At 49.6% G+C, this 21,919-nt stretch overlaps 1 long non-coding RNA gene across 1 annotated transcript in view; it reads left to right on the forward strand.

The window, feature by feature from the left end:
- The window catches only part of LOC121091983, a 47,402-nt gene extending 27,533 nt beyond the window's left edge, over window positions 1-19,869 (forward strand). Inside the window, exons 3-4 of the long non-coding RNA XR_005829120.1 lie at window positions 18,090-18,213; window positions 19,723-19,869. This is a non-coding gene — a long non-coding RNA (uncharacterized LOC121091983). The remainder of the gene's footprint in view (window positions 1-18,089; window positions 18,214-19,722) is intronic.
- Window positions 19,870-21,919: the final 2,050 nt, after the last annotated feature.

Here is a 21,919-nt window from a genome sequence, read left to right on the forward strand (position 1 = left end):
GGGAGTATGTTTTCACTGCCCTTGCTGTTCCAGCTGGCTGCCCACCCCCATGTACCCCTCTCTGATGCTATTTCTGAGCTCAGAGCACTTATCACCTTCCTTGAGTGGAGGCTGTATTTTCTCTTGTCCTGCTCAGCCATTCAAGTAACATAACAAACCCTTTCTACTGTAAGCAGGTCTGCGAGCGTGAAGGGGGCTGATAAAGGGTGTGTTTTACTTTTGACCCTGCTGTTTCATCCACCGAAGCCTTTCATGCCCTGCATTTGGCCCCAGGCTGGCTTGGGCAGTCACCCTGTATCAGCAGCCCCTGTATCAGCAGCCCCGGCTGTCCTGGGGGTGCGGTGGCTGGGGTCACGGGTGTTTCAGCTGGGCTCGCTAGGCTGTACTGATGCATTGCCGCATGCACAGGCACTTCAAAGAGGTTTCCATGGACAGGAAGCAGGGCAGATTAGAGGCACACTGAGGCTTTTATTTTATGCCAGGACTTCAAAATGTTCTTGCTGGTATTTCTGAGGCCCCATTTTTAACCACTCTTAATACACATATATAAGATAGCAGGAGGTTGGCCTCTGTGCATCTTCATGGGATGAGAGTCACAAGACACTTCACATGCATCAGAGAGCCAAGGGGCTGCAGGGGAGGTTCAGGACTGGCTCCTTCAGGTCTGCTTCCTCTAGCAGCAGGGAGTCAGCTCACCCAGCAGCCCCTGGCCAGCTCACCACCCCAGGCACTGCTCTGGAGCCTGAGGTTGGCCCTCCCTGCTGCAGCTGACTTGGCTACGCTGCTTTGCACCCTAGGGTCAGCCCGCCTCCCTTGGAGCATGCTCAGGGAGGCAGTGCTGAGGGAGGTCCTGGCAGGCTGGGGCAGTGGGTGGTGCTGGGATTTTGCTGCCTCTTCTTTTCTCTTGTACATTTGCACCCTTTCCAGACATGCGTCAGCTCCACTCCCACAGGAGCACTGGGAAGAACATGCTCCAGCTGCTGTTCCTCTATGGTTTGTCCCCAGCAATGTAAACAGTTTACAGGGGACTTTGTAAACAGCAGATTTGTTTAGGATATTGTCTGCATTCCCGCCTCAGCATTTCCTTATTCAGCAGCACAGGGGGAACACTGACCTGCCAGCTGTAGGTCTGCGGCTTGCATTGTCAGAGGGGAAGGTGGTGACAAGCAAGAGGAAGTTGTGTACACTCCTGCATTGCCCGGTGGATTTAGGGATCACACCAGGGTCACACCCCCACCCACCGCAGCTGCATGGGAATGTTTCTGCATGCAGCAGAGAGGAAAGTTGGCACGGGATGCAGCTGCTGCTGAGCCCTTTGCAGGACGTGGTTGTGTGAGAGAACAGGGTGTATGTGAGCAGAAAGCTTGCTTATGTGATGCCCAGGGCACTGGGAGATAGATGAGAAATCTTCAAAGATAGGAGCTTCATTTCAGAAAAGCACTGCCTGTTTGAAAAGTCTCAGAATGTCATTGGCTCCCTGGGGAAGCTGATTGTCCGCTCAGGGAAAGGAGGCTGTTAAATCAACTCAGCCTTCGTCCAGTGGGAGTAACATCTGAAGATGTTTGTTCTTCCTTCAGAGCTCCTGACACAGGGGTTCAGCCTGCGCTCATCAGTGGGAGGTCAGCTTCCCTCCACCTCCCCTTGACCTTTGTAAAGGAGCAGAGAAGGGAAAGGGCGGTTTCTACCTGAGCTTCTCAATCTGCCACAGAAGCTTTGTCAAACTTGAGCTGTACTTAACTCCCAGAAAACCATTAAACCTCAGATGTGCACACTAAAGGCACGAACAGTCACAGGAGGGGATGAGGGGAGCTTGAAATAAAGGCTGACATGCCAAAAAGAGGGTCTAGGGGGAGGGGGAGCAGCAAAGAAATTTTTAGAAGTAGTCGGGAGGTGCTGGGTGAGTGGGGGAGATTCCTCAAACCCCCAGATGTCTAGTGCAGCTGTGATTGAGTTTGGGCTTCCTTCTGCTGGTGAAATGTTGCTTCTGCCATGTAATTGTGAGGTGGGTGCTCAAACAGGAGAGTGCAACTGTCAGGAAGCACCTAGGAATGGCAGAGGAGGGAGCAAAGCTGGAATGTTGCAGTACACTTACTGTCTGTTGTTTTTATTTTATTATTTTCTGTTGTGCTTAAAAGCCTGGGCAGTGTAAATCTTTGATGGGTCCTCAAGCCGCTACCTCTGTGCTCAAGCATTCCCCACCGCCAGGAGGGGTAGCTGCTGCAGGCTGGCCTGGCTGCCCTGGGCTGGGCTGTCAGGAGCTGACAGCAGATCATCTGGCTGTTTGTTTGCCCCTGTTCCCTGCCAACCACAAGTTTGAGTCTTGAATTTAAACATCCTGAATTGAAAGGACAAGATCTCCAAATGACACCTCTGGTTCGTTGCCAGGGAAGTCTTGCATCCAGGAGACACAAACAGCTCAACAAAGCCAAACATGGGGAGAAGCAACCTGACCCCATTTTCCACAGCACTGGCTTCCTAAGTATGTGGCTGCTGGTTGCAATTCAGAGATGGTCTCGACCTCTGTTAGCGTGACCGTGTGAGGGTCTGGTGACCCACTCTGGCCATGTCCGTATGTTCACCATTATTAGGAGGAAAAGGCCAACAAGTTCTTCCTGCTTCCCTCAGAGGCATGGATGTGTGGCACTGACCCAGCCTGGCCAAGGAACAGTCGGGAGGGCTGAATTTTGGATGTCTCTGGATGTTTTAAATACCACATAAACCCCCTGTTTTCCTTTGGGGGATGTGCGTAGTTGAGCGTTGTCCTGCAGAATCCTGTTGACTTTCTGGTGAGCATTAACTGTAAATATTTGAACAAAAAATTATCTTGTGTTAACATTAGCAAAATTTAATCTTTCTGTACATAGTGAAATCTGGCTTAAGTCACAAGTGAAAGTGAGAGTGGTAGTTTCAGGTGATTCCCCAGTGGACGTTTGTCCACACCAGAACAGAAACCAGCATGTTGCCCATCATGGATGGCAGCTTGTTCATCAGAAAGGGCTGAAAGGGCAGCTGGAATTGCTGGGCAGGATGGAGGTGCATTGGCAGAGTTTAATATGGTTCTGAACAGGAAAGCAGGAGGTCTTCAGGTCATGGTGAAGGACTGGGATGGAAGCTGGAAGGCACAGGGCTATCAGGAGAGTTGCTAGTTCTCAAATCTTTTGGTTTCATTGCAGGGTTTGGAGTTTGCCTGTAGCTTGGGACCAGTTTTGCTATAAACCCCAAAGCTCAAGCAGATTTTCAGCTCTGCTTTAGGTAAAATCCTGCTCTGCTCAACTCACTGACCTGCAGTCATTCCCTCTTGGGAGGACAGTGGATGTTATAGGAAGGGCTCAGTTCACTCCTTTCTTCTCTTGGACTCTCACCTTTGTGATGGTGAAGAGGAGGCAGGAAGCTCTCTGGGAATCTCTGACTTTCCTCCACCTCCTGTCTGCCTGATTCACTCCTGGAACTCTGCTGCAGTCAGGATGGGTATGCCAGACTCCCAGAGAGCAGGGCTGAGTCCGAGGGAAGGAGGAAGTGTACAAATTACTGAGGAGAGGCTGGGAAGGTCTGTGGATGGAGGGAGACAGTGGTAATACAAAAGCAGAAGTGGGAAGAACAATATGGCCATGGAGGCCGTGAAGTAGATGGGTGTGAGGAGAGTGCTCCCACAGCCCCTGAGGACTACTCTGGACTTGTACACACTGAAGATTCAAATACTCCCAAGCAGACCCAAATGTTCAGTGTGATCCTCATAAAAACATCTTCCTTAAGTAAGAAGTCTGAGTGGGCTGGCATTCCTCAGAGCAGGCAGCATCAGCGGTGTGGGAGGTGAGCAGGGGAAGGGACCGGCAGGAGACGGGGCGGCAGGTCGGGACCAGGGCACTGGCAGAAAGTATCTGTGGTTCTGCTCAGAAAAGGTATTGCAAGCACTGATGTTTCCAAAGGAGGAGGAGCCGACAGCTGCCCCTTGCAGGCCTCAAGTGCCTTGGAATCCCACCTCCCTTTACAATAAACAGGTGCCTTGCTCAGTCACATCCCTTGAACGGAAACATCTGGAAGCTCCTAACATTCACCCCAAATTCACCCTGCTCAAGACACCCAAGCTTGTCACTCAAGACACACTGTTCTGCTTGTACCCAGTCCCTCTTCCGAAGGCAGCGAGCGCAGGCTGTTGCTGGGCTGCACTCCTCAGTTTTGGTGTGGGCCAAATGAACCGGGTGTGGGAACCCCTGGGAGGGAGGTACTCTTCTGCAGGACCAGCTCAGCTCCGCTCCGTGTTTCAGGCCTCTGCTTCGGCGGAGGGACTGGCTCCCACTGTGTCTTGTGTTCCTGCCATTCCCTCTGGCAGGCGAAAGCCCCGCTCTGCTGGATTTGGCCCTGAAGCAGCAGCGTGCCCTTAGCAGCAAGGCTCAGGCCTCACGGTAAAGCCCTGCACGCAGCTCTTCAGGCTTCTGGGCACATCCTCTACCTCCCTGGGCACTGCGTGGTCTCGGCCGATATACTGATCGTCTTTTGGAAGGGAGGGCAGCTGAGTTTGCTGTGGCCAGTTGGTAGCTCTTTGATGCTGCCTGAGCTCGGCAATATCTCTGACTCACTGCTGATTGCTCCTTCTGCTGGGGGAGTGAGAGAGGCCACGCCAGAGCACCTCTACAGACTGGTGGGAAGGGGAAGCGTGTCCAACCACACTCCTAGTGTTCATTTTCCTTTTTTACATATGGATAGAGAGAGGAAGCAGGAGAAAGAGGATGGCAGAGCCTCTGGGGATCCTGGCGCCTTCCACCACAGAGGAGGCCCTGCTGCCAGGGTACCCAAGGCAGGCAGTGCTGCGGTGGCAGAAGGTCTCCTTGAACCACAGAGAGGGCTAGCAGAGGCTTGCAGACTAAGACCAAGTGAGGCTGAAGAGCAATGCTGAAAAATGCTGCCTTGGTGTCAAAGCAGTGCCCCCAGTTGTGTGATGCCACTGTCGGGTTGTAGAGCACAGGCAGGGAGAGCACCTCGGTCCCAGCGATGCTGTCTGCCTTGCCCCTGGGAGCTAACTCTGCCAATCGTTGTGCTGCAGGGACGTCGGCGAGGGGGCATGTGTCTTGTGACCAGAGCAGCGCCTGTGCACCAAGCCCTGCAGGTTTTGTCTCCAGACCCTGCGACTTTTGCATGATGAGAGATTACAGAGGTAGGGTTGGGAGCGGGCTTGTGAGATGGCACGTGCTGTCTGTTTAATAGGGAGGATGGCTGTTAATAAACTGGGTGTGATAATACTTGGTGGGGTGGGAAGGGCTGATGAATGTAGAGCCACTGGAAGGCCTGCGAGTACCCTGGGTGCTGTTATGTGCATGGAGTGTTCCCAGACGGATTCAGTTCCCACTCCCAGGCTGCCCCATGTGAGGGGCTGGGAGCTCATCCTGTGTGTGCACGCGGGCTGGCGTCGGGGGCTCCAGCAAGCTGTAACAAGTCCCATTTAGGTTTGACCTTTTGCTGGATATTAAAGCCATGCTGTGGCTCAGTGAGATGAACGCTGCAGCAAACACAATTCCTCAAGATGAAATATCTCTCCAGTGGGTAATTCCAGCCTCATTTGAGGGTTGTTGTATTTTTTTTTTCTTTCCCGCTGAATCATTTATTCCTGGTGTCAGGAAGGTGCAGAATGACTTTCCCCACTGGCTTTCAGAGCTTCATTGATTCTTCAACTCCCACTTCTGCAAATCTGCTGGAACAGCAGCCCTTTGCCTCTCCAGTTTTCCCAGGAGGGGGCTGGGGAAGGGGAGGGTCTCAGGACGGGGGAGCTCTTCAGTGAACCCATGCACAGTCTGAGGGAGATGCCATCATAATTTAAGCTCCATAGTCTGGAGGCAGTGTCTTTTAATTTGTATGTTTTTAGCCTTAAATGCCTTCTCAGCACTTGGCTGTCTGCATGGGGAAGGGAGAAACAGGACACATTAAAGCTGCTGGTGAAAGCAAGTTTTGTGTTGAAGGATGGGGAATGGGGCACAATCCCAAGTCCTGGGTCACTCTTGAATGCCATTCGGACACTGACACAGGTCACCAAAGGCAGGGCAGGTCCCTGTCTGACTGAGCAGCCTTCAGAAAGGAAAGGGACAGGATGCATTACAGCAGCTGCCCCAGAGCAGGGGAATCATAGCAGATCAATGGTAGAAAGCAGAGCGGTGAGCAGGATCATCTGCTGCAGTCAGCGTGTACGTGTGTCTATATGTGTGCAGTGCCTATGGGAATTTCTGAGATTGTACAGAGTGCTGGAGACCTTTGGCTCTTCCTGCTTTCTGGTTCACTGTTGCAATTTAATTCCTTTGCTCACGATGGGTACAATTCTGGTCCCTTCAGCAAAGCAAAGCAGTCTACTTCCAAAATATGCGTAGTGAACAGTTTCAATCATTGCGTGATGGCCAGACAGGAGTGACTGAACCCAGGCCTCTGCCTGTCACTATCAATCTATTTGCAGTCCTGTATCTGAGTTCACACTTCATGTTCTCCAGTGCAGCTCCTTTCTCTGGGCTCCTGGGTGACACGGACATGCTATTCTTCCCGTGGGGGTGGGGGGGAGCAATGGAAGGAGAAGAGGCCGTGGAGTGAGACCTGGAGAAAACAGGGTCCCAGAGCTCTGTAAGAACTTGGGAACCCAACCCAAGAGGTATCCTCACATCACTCTGATCCCTTCTGTGTATGGAAGCAGGCCTGAGCCACTGCTGCTTTGTACTTCGTGCGGTGCAGAGGGAGGTGAGGGAGCCATGGGGGTGTGAAATGCAGAGTGCTGCTGGAGCCCTCTCCAGCAGAGGAGCAAATAGAGCAGGACTGCTGCCACATGGACCCCGGCCTTTCAGTAGGGCTGAACGGATGCCTTGTGTCCAGCAAAGCTTGTCAGCAGGCACTTGCTACCAAGCTCCATAGCTTTGATTTAAGGAGTTTCAAGCAGTCTGACCATGCCCATTAGCACTTACACGATTCCCCTGCCAAGTAGTTGTAAATGTTTCCATTTGCTCTGCACTTGGTCCAGTTTCTCTTGTTTATTATCCTAAATGTGCCCGGGATGTGACCCTGCTCCCCCTCACCAGCACTCACTCCAATTCCATTTCATTTCTACTTCTTCCTATGAGCTGCTGTAACATAAGTACCATTCAAAGGACAGAAAAATAAAGGGAGGTGGATGTTCACAGAGATGCTGTGCTCTCCTTGGGGTCACACATGGTGCTCTGGCATCAGGGTGGGACGGGCTCAGACAGATGTAAGCACAGTAAGACATGCAAAGGGGTGCTGCAGGGTGGCTGCAGGGGAGCTGGGAGCTGGAAAGCGATGTAGGATGCTCTGTGCTGGCAGATACTTAAGTCACTTTTTATTGCAGTGCTACACAGCAACAAAAAAGATCAATATTTATTAGTCACAGAAAGCATAATTTTGCATGAAAAGCATCGATCAGTGTGTCAGCTGAGACAGTGTCATTACATCTTTTTTATGATTTGGTCAACATCCCTGTATGAATAAGGACGTTATTGCCCTAGATAGATGGAGCCAGTGGGGGTGAAGGAAGAGTTTAGCACAGTGCTGTGATTGGAGTGGAACAAAGCAGAGGCTGCCACAGTGTTTAGAGTCACAGGATGGACACAGGGGCTCTGGATCTCTAACTTATTGTTCTGTGCAGTCATTTTGTCACTGAGGTCTAAGTAGTACCAAGAGAAATTCTCTGTTTCAGAGTTGGGTCCTAATATTTTAGTCTTTTTTTCCCCAGTGAAATAAGTTGCTTGCCAGCTGGGCTCAGGGTGAAAGCTCCCCCCATAAGGTAATGAGCAATTATTCACTTTATGGGATGTGTATACCATACTTTAAGGCAACCCAGTGTCTGTGGTGAGGATGCCTGTCAATCCCAGCTCTCCTCCAGTCGTTCTTGTGCACATTGACTGTCTCCGGCCCAATCTGACCAGTGGGTAGAGGTGTCCTGTGTCAGACCGCAGCCCCAAGGACCACATGCAGCCACCAAAGATGTTTAACTTGAGCAGTAAGTTTGGCGGCTGGCCAGCCAGTCTGTGTGGGCAGGCTGGCAGGGCACGGATGGCATGGTGAGCCTGGGACCTGCCCGGCAGGCTGGCTCTCACCTGGCCAGCCGGTGAGCCAAGGTGGGCAGGGGACGTAGGAAAGGGCTGCGTGCATTGCCATGTAGGGGATGGGAGCACGCCTGAGCACGTGGGGACAGCAAGATCCCCTTATGCCTTTGCAAAAGCAGTTCAAATCCTGCCATTTCCAGCACTGTGCTGGCCCCAGCAGAGATACAGGAGCACAAAGGTGAGCACAGAAACAGCAGGTCCTGTGGTTTTGCAGAACGCCTGAGTCAGGACTCCTGGGTGAGGATTCCCAGTAGTGCCGTTGGCTCCCTTAGGGCAAGCCACAAGTCAACCACATACAGTGCAGTTGCAGAACTCGGCTTCCACTTCAACACCAAAATAATCAGCTCAACAAAACCTGCTTGCTCGAGTCAGTGGGGGCACAGTGACTTTTCAGAAAAGTCCTGCTGTAAAAGTCATGATCTGAGCAAGCAGTTCTTCCGGTCTCCAGCCCCGTGCTGCATGTGAGCCAGGAAAGTGTGCCCTTGGCTTGGTAAAAAGATCCTGACCTGTTCACAGGCTGGTTGTGAGTCTTAATCTAGGTGTTTGTAGATAAAAGGTGTCGTCAAATGAAGATGAGTAGCTCTGTCTGGCTATCTGAATGATGAATGAGGTGTTCATACAAGCAGAAGGGACCTCCATGTGGATCCTGAAATGCAGTTTTTAAGACAGCTGTTTCTGCTTCCACTGCCTGCCTAATCTGACAGACAGCCCTTTCGTCAGCGAGAGAGGCCTTTGAAGAGGTGGTACAGTTGGAAGGCTTGGTTTAAAGGACATAGGTGCCTGCCACCCACCTGCATTATGCCTGCTGCTGCAGAGGTTTGTGGATCTGGTATCCCTAGCATAGGAGGCAGAAGACTGAGGGATCTCTTGAGCGTAGGAGCTCAGGACTGCAGCATGCTGTGCCTGTCAGGGTCCGACACCAACATGTTGATCCCCAGAGAGTGTGGCGTGACTGTAGCTAGTGTGAGTCAGTGAGCCTGGGCAGGGTCTGAGGGTTGTGTTGCATCAAGGAGCATTGGGAAGAAAGGAGTTTTCAGCCCCACTTTTGTTCTGCCAGTTGCAACGCACAGAGCAGGCAGCTTTGCTGTGTGGAGTCTCAGTGAGAGAACCATTAATTTTGTATTAGGACATAAAAACTGTTTGAGCTCCACAGACCGATAGTCCTTCCAGCCCAGTATCCTGTCTCCACCAGAAGCCAAGGCCGGATGCCTTAAAGGAAGGCATAAAAACCCCATAATGCCCATAATTGTGCAATACTACCCTGTGGGGGGAGATTTCCCCCTGACCCCAGCTGGCAGGCAGCTTATACCCTGAAGCATGAGAATCAATAGCTGTTATAATTTTCATTTGAGCTAGTGTCGCTGCGGATGCTGTTCTTATTCACATAAATGTCTGATCCTGTTGTGAAAGTCTCTAGTGCTGTTTGTTATATGGCTCTTTCGATATCCTGGCAAGGAGCTGATGTTCTCAGGTACGGGGTTCAGGATAGGTCCTGGATGACCCGCTGCAGGCTGCTCTTAGAAGAGCAGAAGAGGAGCTTAGCCCCTTCCCCACCATCCCAGCCAGCCTCTGCCCCTTCTTGTGCTCTTTATTTAATATTTAATCTCCCATGGCCCTGCTGTAGAGTGACCATGGTGGGGAGGAGTGGCATCAACCGTTCCTGTGTCTATATTGGTTTTTGGCCCAGGTGTTGCTCTACAAGCAGCTGTGTACTAAAGGTTTGCAGGATATCCCTTAGAGAGGGATTGTGGGGCTAATAGGAGACTGGTTGGTCTATGGCCAGGTATAACCCCCTTACAGCTACTTCAGGTGGTAGAAGCGCTTCCTTGTCTGGCAGTGCCCTGTCAGTCCTTTTTTCCCTGGACATCCCTGCCAAAACTTTTGCTGTTAATGCCGGGTGAAGCCTGCTGGGGTGCCGAGCAGGCTGTGTATGACAGAGGCTGGAGCACCTGGAGACCAGCACAGTGGCTTACTGCAATGTTTGGGAGGAGAGCTTGACATGACTTCAACTCTAATGAGAACTTCTGGTTAGATTTTCACCAAGTAGGTAAAAACTTAGGTTTTCACCCAGGGAAGAAGACCCACTCCCAGCTGGCCGTCTTTAGCATGAGATACCCAGTGCAGAGACTGCCTCTTCTACTTGTCTGGCTTCCCCCAGCCCCCACCAGCCCTGAGCATGGGAGAAATTAAAAAGAAGACTACCCATGAAGGAGCGGCAAAGGTGTGTTTGCCTGCTAGCAAAACAGGAGAGGGGAATGAAGGCAGGAGAGCAGGTCTCATCATGTAGAATGGGGAGGAGGTGACATAGCCCGTGATAATTGGACCATTAAATCTAGCAAAGGCACCGACACTTACACAGTGTGGCTCAGGGAAACAAACGTTCTGTAGTAACAATAACTCTCCAGTAGCAAGCAATAATAAGTGTCTGCAATCATTTTCTGCTGATCCAATGCTTAACTGTATTGTTCAGATTCCAGGTCAAATTGTCCTCAAACCACAGTGCAGAGGCCAGATAGGTTTACAGAGATGTGCAGGCATGACTGAGAGGAAATTTTGGCTCAAAAGTCCATTTGTAAATGTCTCTCAAATGGCTGCTTTTGTTCCCTGTGCCTCTCTACCTCCAGAAATCTGCACATCAGAGGGAGCCATCCCAGTTCTCTTGGCTCAGCCTCCTTTATTCTGCCCCATACCTCCAGAACTGCCTGAGATGGTCACAAAATTGGCTTAAAATTGTTATAGTTTACAAATCTGGCTTTTATTTACAGTAGGTCTGGGGAGGAGGGTTTTAATCCCTGAGCCACCTTCTCAGACTTTTCAGCTGTGAGAGCCAGGAGTGCCATTTTTGCAATAACAAAAGTGGAATTTTGCATGCAGACGCAGGGCCCCAGGAGTGGGGGACTGAAGAACACCCCTCCTGTTTCTGAAAGTATCACAGTAAAGTCTGGGCTCAGGGCCGTTTGGGGCTTCCAGTGCTGATACCCGTCTGGATGATATCTTTATAGATTCTTAGTTCACCAACTTTAATCCTGTGGAGCATATCACATGCTGCTGGATTGTTGTTCATACCGTGAAGTACAGGTGCAAAGCTTGACCAAGGCGGCTTAGATCTGGCATTAGGTTGGTGGCGCTGGATGGCCCTGGCCCAGGGCAGAGCCCAGGTCCTGTGTTTGGTGACCACGTCCTGTTTGGCACCAGTGTGCTCAGGGGGTGAAGGTGCTCGTTGCTGGGGTGCTGGCAGGAGCCCTGGCACTCGAGGCAGGCTTAATCTGGGATTAAAAGCAAAGAGAATTTTACTTCTCTACTGTCTTGCAGTTTTCAGCTCTTCTTCAGCTGGGTGGAGGCATGGAAGGGCGGAAAAACCCTTTCACAATACCATGTCTGGCCAGGCAGGGGATTGCATAATGCTGCAGATGTTCCAGCTGTGCTGCTCAAGTGCAGATGACTTTCCTGAGCATTGCTTCTGTCTTGGTTTACTCTGGGCATTAGGCTACCAGGCTGTGGTAGAAAAATGAGTTACAAGTGTTAGCCACGTATTTTCTTGGCCCAACAGCTGCATGACACCCAGGACTGACCCAGAGCTGGTAAGAGGTGTCCCTTTTTCCTGGGCGCAGATACACTTTAGAGCTAGTGATTCAGCATCCTGATGGTATTCCTCCCACAGCAGCATCCTTCCTGAATAGCTCAGCACTCCTGAATTGGAGTGAGTGATGCTAGTGTGTGAGAACTCCTACTGTGTTTTTACTATCACTTGAATGATGGGATGTGCCTCCTTTCCTCAGTAGGTGTAGTCCCAGCTCACTGTGAATCAAATTCACCACTTGCACAGTCGCGTAGGTCCTGCTGACAGGACAGGAGTGCGACCCTCCGCTGGGCAGGGAGGGATTGAACTGGGACAGAAAGAGATGCCAGATGGTGTGACACGGGTGTTGTGAGACACTGGGCTCAGGGCTGGGGATGATGCCTGGCTGGAGTCTCCTTGATGCAAGGTGAGCTGATCATGAAAGTTCGTGACTCCCTGTAACTCATTCCCTCCCTGGGGCTGTCTGAGCTTGATTATGACTTTCCAGAGATGTCTAGAAAGGACAGATGCCTCGGATATATTTTTTTTTCCTTCCCTTTGATGCCTCTTCCCTAATTGTGGGAGGCTTCTGCAGCTTGGGGTTGACCTTCTCTGCTTGGCCGGCACCAATGCTCCCTTGGTGAGTACCTATTAATGGCAGGGGAGGGCAGGACCTGTGATAACTCAGTCTGGCAGTCCCAGCCCCGTCAGCACCGACGTGATGGAATAGTCTTTCGAGACCCAAAGAGCTTCAGTCAGCTCTTCTTTCTGAAAAGGGTTGTTGTAAAAGGAGTGAAGGAAAGTATCCATACCTAGCCTTGAAAACCTGGAGGAGGAGACAGGAATTGAGACATAAGAAGGGAAGGCAGCTGAAGAAAAAGGTTAAGGTGATGCCATCCCTGTAATCAGTGTTGGTGTTAGTAAATCTGGACTTGATCCCACTCTTCCTACCGATGAAACTTCTGTTGGTGTCCACGTCTGAAGGTGTTAGAGTAGTGCCTTGGTAAAACGTGGTGTTGGGAGCAGAGAGGCCCCAAACATCGCTGTTGTGTGCACTCAGCCCTGCCCCTTAGGAGGAAAGGGATATGTGGGCAGTGTGGGTGGCAGTGCCGTTTGGGTGCACTGCCTTGTGGCACCTGCCTGGCTGCAGAGCTTGCCCCTGCAGCTGAAGGCGAGCGCAGTCCTCTCCCAGGCTGCAGCGCCCCAGACCCTGGGATCGTGGTTCTTCCTTTGGGAGGGTATGACTGTGCAGAAGATTGCTAGCAGCAGCATGGTTTTATTTTAACAAGGGAATTAAAGAAGGGGAATAGATTTTCCCTCTGCCGAATATTTATATGCATCTGTCTCACCCAGACCATCCCCCCACTTTGCTGAGCCCCAGACAGACTTTTGAGGGCTGGTGCAGCTCAGTTTCCTGCAGCTTAAGATGCTGCCCTTTAGCAGTTAGTTGGCATCTGGGTTCCCTCGGTTCAGACCTTGGACTTTGTGGCCGAAGCACAGCATGGAGTGCAGCCTGCAGTGGCACACTGCAAATGACGAAACCTTGTTCTTTCAGTTCTTTCAGCAATGGTGGTGCTGATGTCAAGGTACCATCTTATTCCCTGCATATGGTTTTCATCACCCTCCTATTAAGCTAAGCCAGCTTGTTAACGCAGCACACATCCCAGGGCCCAGATCTGCAGAGCAGGTCAGCTGGTCCGGCTGCAACATGCAGTGGCAAGGAGCAGTGGTGTGTTGCAAAAGGATTATCTCCTCATGTCATATTGACCTGAACTTATGCCGGGATGCTTTAGGGGTAGGAAGCACTTACGTTTGTGAGCAGGGTTGCCACTTATCTCTGTTTCTCATATTTGTATGCCCTCTACACAGTGATGAGACAACTGGTCTCCAGGAAGGTTACCCCAGCACCGGGCCCCCGCAGCTCTGAGTTGGGACACCTTGTCACAATTGTGCATCTGAAGGTCAATGGTCTGTGACTGCTTCGTACACGTGCACCCTCTGAGGTGCGTTACAGGGATCTCAGCTACCTGTGTTGCTTTCTTCATATCACCTGCATGCCCAGCCCTAGTTCCCCAGGCTGGAGGGGCTTTGGTGCGGGGCTGGGAGGGTGAAAGCCAGGACTGGCAGCTGGCTGGGCAAGGGAAACACTTCATTCATTGCACTGGAGTTGGTCCTGGTCAAATATTTTCTGCTGCTGATTCTTACCAGTCTTGTGGCATCCCCAAATGAGGCACAGGGGATTACAAAGCAGTCAGCTTTCATTTAAAGCCTGACCTTGGCGTCAGGCTGTTAGCATGGCAAGAAAGGGAGATGAGTTAGCTGGCAGCCTGCCTGTGTGTGGCAAGGGCTCTTTAAAGCCTCAAAGGATGCATTAGTTTGATGTCAGAGGCTTTGTTTGTGACATTCTCTTGAATAATCATCCTCCCTCTGTGTGTGTGTGTGTGTGTATGCGTATCTCCTCCCTGTCTGCGTCTCTGATGCTCCCCCATCCCATGTCCGAAGAGCTCAGCTAGACAGCATGGATAACTCCAGTGAGACAGATGGAGACGGATCCAGGCCTCTGCAGGGACAGCTGCGTCCCTGACAGTCCCCTCTGGTCATGCACCTGTTAGGAACTATACTTAGCATGGGAAAACTTTCCAGAAAAGAGAAAGCAGGGGAGAAGTGGGGAGGCAGAAAGGCTGGGAATTTGGCCTCGCTCTCCCCAGCAGGTCCTGAAGCTCCAAAAATGCCTCTTGGTAATAGCATCCAAAAATGACAATCAGGTGAAAAGCAGGCAGTGTACCAAGGCGTGCTGGCACTGTTCGAAGACAGCCTGAGCAAATGACAGCTTCATAACTCCTGGGTGAAATGCCAGGAAGCCTGGTGTGTTTGTCCTGACAGGCCCCAGTAGTCCAGATCACTCAGCAACTGCCATATGGGAACTCTGGTAGATACTGAGTGAGGCACGTGCTGCGGGGGTCACAGGTTGAGCCTTCACTGTTGCGAGATGTGAGGCAGTGCAGACTCCTGTGTCCATCATGTATCACCCAGGACTATTGCAGTACACTAATGCTCCCCAGCTCCAGCAGCCCCCATTCCTAGAGCACTGAGCAAGCTGCCTGCCTGTGCTCCGACCTGTCTGCCATACTTACAGCCACCCATCCACCTGCCCATCGTCCCTCTGCGGAGCCACGTACCCATAGAGCTCGTGTGGAGTGAATGGGGGAGGAAATCCTCCTCCTTCTGGTGCTGTGCAAGGTTCTCTGTGAGGGCACAGGGGGCTTTTCAGCTCTTCTTTTTATAAACTAAGAACCTGAAGGTGGCTGCCCATGGCCTGATGGCAGTTAAATGTGCGTGTCTCGTGGCACACTGCTTTTTGCAGCAGGGGCTCCCTGGGAGCCTTGCAAGGAGCCAGGCTGAGCTGTGGTGTCCTGCCAGTGCAGAGGCAGCACATCCAGGCAGATTTGAAGGCCATGTTTCCATGTTTTCTTTTATACTCTTTGATAAGTGATGAGCTGCAGTTTCACCACACAAGACTCCCATTAGCACAGGAGGTGCCCGATGGCCGTCTCTGCTGTGTCACTCCTGATGTGCAGCAGTGGCTGCAACCTCTCCGAACTAACCCTCATCTTCCTCCCTGAGGAGGAGCTCCTGAGCTCCTCTGGAGAGAGTCCCTGCCTTGGGGCTCCAGCTGGTGAAGAGTGAAACTCTTACCAGTGCCTTGTAACTGCAGGAAGCTTCGAATGAATGAGAATCCAGCAGCTCTCAAATGCCTCCAGAGCCGTCCGGCAGCAGGGCCAGCTCCCGGCGCTGTGAGCAGGTGGCATTGCCTCCCTGGGAGGACACTCTGCTTCGCTTTCAGCTGCTCTCCCGCTATGCCTATCTGCATGCCCTCTCTAATACCTGCATGCCGTTCAGGCAGTTAGCGTTTCAGTATTTATGGCCACCTGGGCTGTTGCTTAGTGGGAGGATTTGCCATACTTAGATGAAAAATGCAACAGGAACATTAAAGTGCTCTGCGGCTAAACTGAGTTCGGTTTTCCAGTCCCTGCAGCTCTCAGCTGTCCTCCTCTGCCCTGTTGCTGAGCCTTCTTACCAAGCAGCAAGAAAACTATTATGTTGCACTTAGGATTCACTGAGCACTGTGGCTTTTACTGAACACCTTCCCTGATTGACATCCTTAGTCAGTGTTTCCCCAGTCCCAGGGGGAAGGTCTGGGTGAAACAGAAGAAATGAACAAGGAATACAGCATATCGTGAGGATGTCAGCGACATTTCCAGCTGATAGGATACATCCATAGTATTCTTAGCTGCCTACTGGTAGAGTGTTGTGGCACTGGATCAGTTTTCTGTTTCCACACCTGTGCAGCAGATGTGAATAGGGGCATCTTACCATTCCCAGGTGCTCGAGCCCTGCTGGTACCAGTGCCCACTCTGATGCCACAAGATTGGTTTCTGTGCCATCAGAAGTGGGGATATGTTTGTCTCCTTTTGGTGGCCGCTTGCAGCTTTTTCCTTTTAAGACTGGGAAAATCCTTCTCACATTTCCCAACTTTTCTGTGTAGCATTAGGAAGTGATATGTAGAGAGGAACACTCCTATTTCTGCTCGTGAGCAGGAGAAACAGGGGGTTGTTCCTAATCTCAGTCATGGAGATGGATCGAGTGGAACTGGTAAGCATGGGATAACTGGGTAACCTGTATGTTACTTGCAAGGTGCTTAACCTCTTGTCATATATGCCATGGAGGCTCTCCTGCAACCAGAGGCACTAGCCAACATAAGTTGCGTCTGTCAATGTGCTTTATTGGACTACATCAATGTAGAATCGATAAAGAGTTTAAAAAAAAAAAACCAACCAAAAAGGGCTTACTAAGGCAGACCAAGTCATAAACAGATTAAAGTGCTGTGGAGGTCAGATTTCAGCTGGCATTCGTGAAAATAGGGGGGTTCTGGTGTTGTCGGAGGGTGATTCATGGCACTGGAATATTTCAGGGGAGGAGAATCTCACAGGAGTTATTAAACTCACGCCGCTGCAAAGAAAGGGGCTCCTTGTGTGTCAGGTTTCTGCCTCCAGAATCACAGTCACAGATATTGTACTGATATCATTTATATCAGAATAAGTTATCTGTTTCCAGTTAACCTAGATGAAAGCCCTAGTGTGGTTATTGCGTTCTAAGGTTGCTGATACTTGTTAATAATTTAGAATAGTAAAGTCAGTCAAATTAATTCACTCCTAAAATTGAGCTTATTTGCATTGGCTTGTCTTTTTTTTTTTGTAACAGATCTCTCTGCAGGCATATATTTGTGTAAGCTTTTTGTATGTGCTTGTGAGTATTTGTGTGCATACGTAATTTCCTTCACCAGCTTACAACCAAAAGAGGCTGAGCTGGGTTTAGATGTTGCACAAGAAAAATAGTTTCTTCCTGCCTGTGAATGCATTCAGTGAAGGTCCACCCCAAAGTAAAGCCAAATAGCTAAGGTATAAATCCGTGGGAAAAAATGGGGTTCGTAATGGAAATGCTCCCTTGTTTAAATTAAGGCTAGGCATATGTGAAGCTGAAATTTGTGCTGCAGCATCCAGACGGTGCCTCAAGCTGGCCACACATTCCCAGAAATAAAGAAAAATACCACAGTCTACCTGCAAAATGACCTTTCTGTTAACACCGACTTGCAGCTCAGACGCTTTTGTGCTGTAAGAAGCAGGGTAAGATACATGAAGTGACAGATTGCTGCTGACAGTGAAAGGCTCTTTCAGCTGCATTTCTCTACAGCCACAGTGATATATCCAGGGGCTTGTTAGAGGAACAACGGCACCAGCCAATAACCAGTTGGTCTAAGCCCTAGAGATAGACCGTATGTCCCACACTCTGTTTCCTAATCTGCGAATGTAGAGTAAATTCAGCTGCCATATCACTTCCCTCTCTGCATGTTATATAGCAAGGAAACACACCCATGTATTTATCTGTCAATGGCAATGCCTGTATCTATAAATAACAATGTTTGTATCTGTGCATGCGTGTGTGCGCATATTTATGTGTCTGTGTATTTATTACAGGTGAGGCTGGTTGTAGAGCAATCCAGAAAATGGAAATCCTTTTGTGCAAATCATGCTTTCTTGGAGGAAAGGAGAACCAGGAGAGCAGGGCTGATGGATTGGCACTGAACTGCAATAATTTACTTTTTTTTAAAGTCAAAACAATTTCAGGGAAAGGGTCTCCCAAAAAGTCCAGTTTCAGGAGGTAGCTCAATTGAATTTCTGGTTCCTGGCTGCCTGCCTGGAGGGCCTCTTGTCACTTCTGCTTTATTCCAACAAGGCAGAAGGTGGAATTGACAGCAGCCTTCCCACCAGGCTGTTAGAGAAGCGGGGAAGCCAGATGCTTTGCCTCCTTGCTCCCTCCCCCTTCTGCAGCCCAAGAGCCAGACAGTTAAGTTGCTTAACTTTTCCATCTTTGCTCTCCAGTGTTCCTGGTCTGACCCAGCAGGGATCATGAGGAATGAAGTAACGCCTGGTAGTCAGCAGTCGGCACGTGGACAAAGGGCTTCTCTGCCACTGAGGGGTAGAAGTGTGTGTGTCACACAGTAAGGTATCGTTATGCTTTTGTACAGAACAATACAATTATACTTTTGTACAGCAGGTTTATGTAGAGGGGCACTCTGGTGGAAATGGGCTGATGTACGAGCTTCTCCCCTAGAGCAAAACCAGGGCAAACAGTTGTATAATGTGATTTCAGAGCTTCCATTCTAAACTCACTGCTACACTTGCTTGCAGCCCATGCTACTTATGTAGCTGCATATAGGGCGCATTGTGGGTGATAGCTAAAATATTCTTACGATTTCTTCTGCAAGGACAGTATCCTCAGCCCTTCTCTTTTCTCCTTGGTATGGGGTTATTGTCTTTAGAAGGTAAGAAACATAAGAAGGTTTCAGTTGCTGTTGAAGTAACATTTCTATTCACATCATTTAACTAGATAGTTTGCTGACCCTAAAATTTTTGTGTAATCAAATTGGTTGGCTGTTTTAGCATTCCTAAGTGGTAGTTAAAATGATGTGGAGAAAGATGCCCTTACTTTAGATTCAGGGCAGTAGCAGGGTAAGGTTATCTAACATAGCTTTTTGAGATAGGACCTGCTCCATGTCACGGATTGTACATTTCCAGCACACATGACCCACAGAGCCCTTGCCCTCCCTTTCATTCTGCTGACAGCTGCAAAACGGGGTGACAAATTGGTAGTGGATGGCCAGGAAATGACACCCTCTCCCTCCCTGAGCTCATCACAATGCAAAAAGCTCTGTATGCCAGTTGAAAACCCTTCTTCTCTGCTAAGCTGCTCTGCACTGAAACTGGCAATCTGCAGGTGAGCGTCTCTGCAACCTGTTGGGTCTGCTGGGGGTCATCCAGACATCTTGAAAAGCGGTGAAGTCATAAGGTTTCAGTAAAGTACGTACAGTTCTCTTCTCTTCCTGTGTGCTTCTTTATGTCTTCTCTGTACCGAGAAGCTGTATCGCTGTCTATCCAGCATGTGCTTGTACGCTCTTTCCTTCTGCCACTGCTCTCTCTCAGTCCCTCTGCCACCTTCCCCAGGCGGGGCGAGTGGTGACGGAGCAGGCGTTCCTCCTCGTGTGGCATGCATTGCTGCCTGTGCCAGCTCAGGCAGGTACGAACATCAGCCTAAGGCAAACCACAAACATTTGTAGCCTGCAGCGAGGCAAAAAGTGTTGCCCAGAACAGCCTTTGGAAATATTTTAATTACCCCTGGTTGAACCGGCAATCAACTGACTTGAGGTAATGATTACAAGTGGAGACAAAATCTAAGGGGAATTTTATGCTCAGAGTCAAATTTCAGCAACATTTTGGAAGGTTTTCTAATCATTGTGGTTTTAACAGCCGTCACCAAATGTCCCCAAATCAAAACAGTTCTGATGTACATGGAAAGCAAGTCAAGCAGTTCTAGCACAGTGTTGTGAGGTGGATGAACACGGGGCTTATAAAAGAATCAGCCTAACCACCGAGGTCTTTCTGAGCAGCTTTATAGTCAGAATGAACTTTAAAGGACTGTGAATCAAAAAATGAAATTTATTTTTTGTTTCTCCAGACTTGCCAGTGAAAGAAGAGCTTGCATGTGCCTGATGACTGCTTTCAGATCAAGTCATCTTTGCCAGCCAAGGCGAATTCTTCTTGCCTGCTTCCAAGAGACATGAGCTTAAACAACTGGTCTCAGAGTGGGGTGTCTCTGCAGTCTTAGCCATGAAGAGAGGTGATTATTCCTCCCAATAATTTAGTTTCCCATAAGGAAATTATCACACACAGAGAGGCGTGCACCTTCCTCTCTTCTGTTGACATGCACTGCTAGAAAGATTTATTTCAGTAATAAGGTCTTTGCATTGAAACTTAACTGAAATGAGGGGGCAAGTTTATTAATTATATATTTTACACTTCATGAAAGAAAATATTTAACAGAAGTAATTGCAGGCATCAGCCTTGATGGCATTTTCAGTAATGAACGGTTTGTGTGTCCCTTTGTTGGACTAAACAGCTACAGAGACAAATCCTGCCTTGTGCTAAGCCCCTCTTATCTCTTTTCATTTGCAGATGAAATGTTCTCCTGTTCAGTGTATACGGAAGAGATTGGAGCTGAGCTGCTGTCTCCGTAACAGTTAAAACTACAGTGAAATTGGAATTCTTTTGTTCATATTTCATTGTCTGCTTTGAGGAAAACAGTGATCATGAGATCAAACATCAGCCTCAAGGTGAGTACAGATACCACCCACACCAGCTCTACCAACACACTGCAATCTATATCTGGTTCTCTCCATTCTTGTCTATCCCTTGCAGCTCTGCTGTAGGCATGAAAGCCTTGTTCTACAGGACTCAGGTATTTCATCCCTCAAGCTGCTTCTGAGCAGCCTCTTCCATTTCTGCTGAAATACCATGTGGGAACACCTGTCATTCGCCTCAGCTTGCATTCAAACCTGGTCATGGATATACATTAGTTTTCCATGTAGCGACTCGACAGGCTGTTGGAGCATGTGCCCCTTTGGTATCTGATACCAAGGGTGGCTTGTGTGCCCTGACATTTGTAGAGTGGGAAAGTTTATTTTGCAGTATCACTGCTAATTTTTCTATGCTCCTAAGACCTTTCAGCAGGTTGGTACATTCTACCTCATGTAGGTGTCCATCTCTCATTATCTTCCGGCTACCTGAGGTACACTCAGAGCCTGTGACACACAGTTGAGTGATTTTTATTCCCTCCACTTGAGGGAAGTATCTTACAACATTTTAAACTGGTCCACTTTGATTGACTGATGCCACCTATTTCTGAAATGCAGCCAACAAGGTAAGGGAACATTGAGGAAAGTTAACAGCATCGAGATCAATTCAAGACAGGAAGTAAAACCGAAAAAAAGTTGGGTAAAACATTGGAAACAGAAAACCCCAGCATGCCCACTAAACACAGAGCCATCCTGTGACAGTGTGACATTCCTTCCTGCTTTCTTTTTTTTTCTTTCTTTAAAAACTGTTGGTGCAGTTGGTGGGTTCTCCCCATGGGTTTCACTGCAAATGAACTGTGACAGGTGAGGTCATTAGCTCTAATGGCTATGCACATCTCAAGACAACAGTCCTTCATACACAAGAGGTTGCTGGGAGCTTTTCAAGGAGGTGTTTATCTAATGGCATGCCACAGGGATCAGGGTTAGGTCCAATATTCTTTAGTGTCTTCATTAATGAGCTGAAAGAGGGGGTAAACAGCATGTTAATGACATCTAGGATGAAATGAAGAGAGAACAATGCAAAGGACCAGGGGAGGTCACTGGTGCCAGCCCGCCAGAACTGAGTAGGGCTGGGCTGTATCTGCCATGGGCTTTGGTCTGGCTTCACATTGGCCTGATTTGTGAGTAAAATGCAGCTCCGTGGGGCTCAGCCTGGGCAACCAGAGCAGTGGGTTGGGTGCTTGTAAAGACATCAGTTAAGCTGTGGTGTTGGCTGCTTTTTGAAATGCATGAGTAGCGGAACCAGCAAGTCTGGGTGGAGGTTTGCAGGCATGGAGGGAAGCAGAGCCTGTGTGCGTTGCATGTCTCTCTCACGTGTCTGCACTTGCATGTGCATGCCTTCCAATACTTTCCAGAGAGATTTTAATCTGAAGAGCTCTGACAGCCTTTCAGGCATCAATCACACAAACGCAGCAATAACCCTGCAAGGTCAGGAAGTGTTATCAGATGGAGGAGAAGTCTGTGTCTCTGTGCTGTTCCTCAGGGGAACAATTTGCACCCGAACAAGGAGAGATGAACAGA

This window comes from Falco naumanni, chromosome 7 (genome assembly GCF_017639655.2).
Source record: "Falco naumanni isolate bFalNau1 chromosome 7, bFalNau1.pat, whole genome shotgun sequence".
Lineage (NCBI taxonomy): Eukaryota > Metazoa > Chordata > Aves > Falconiformes > Falconidae > Falco > Falco naumanni.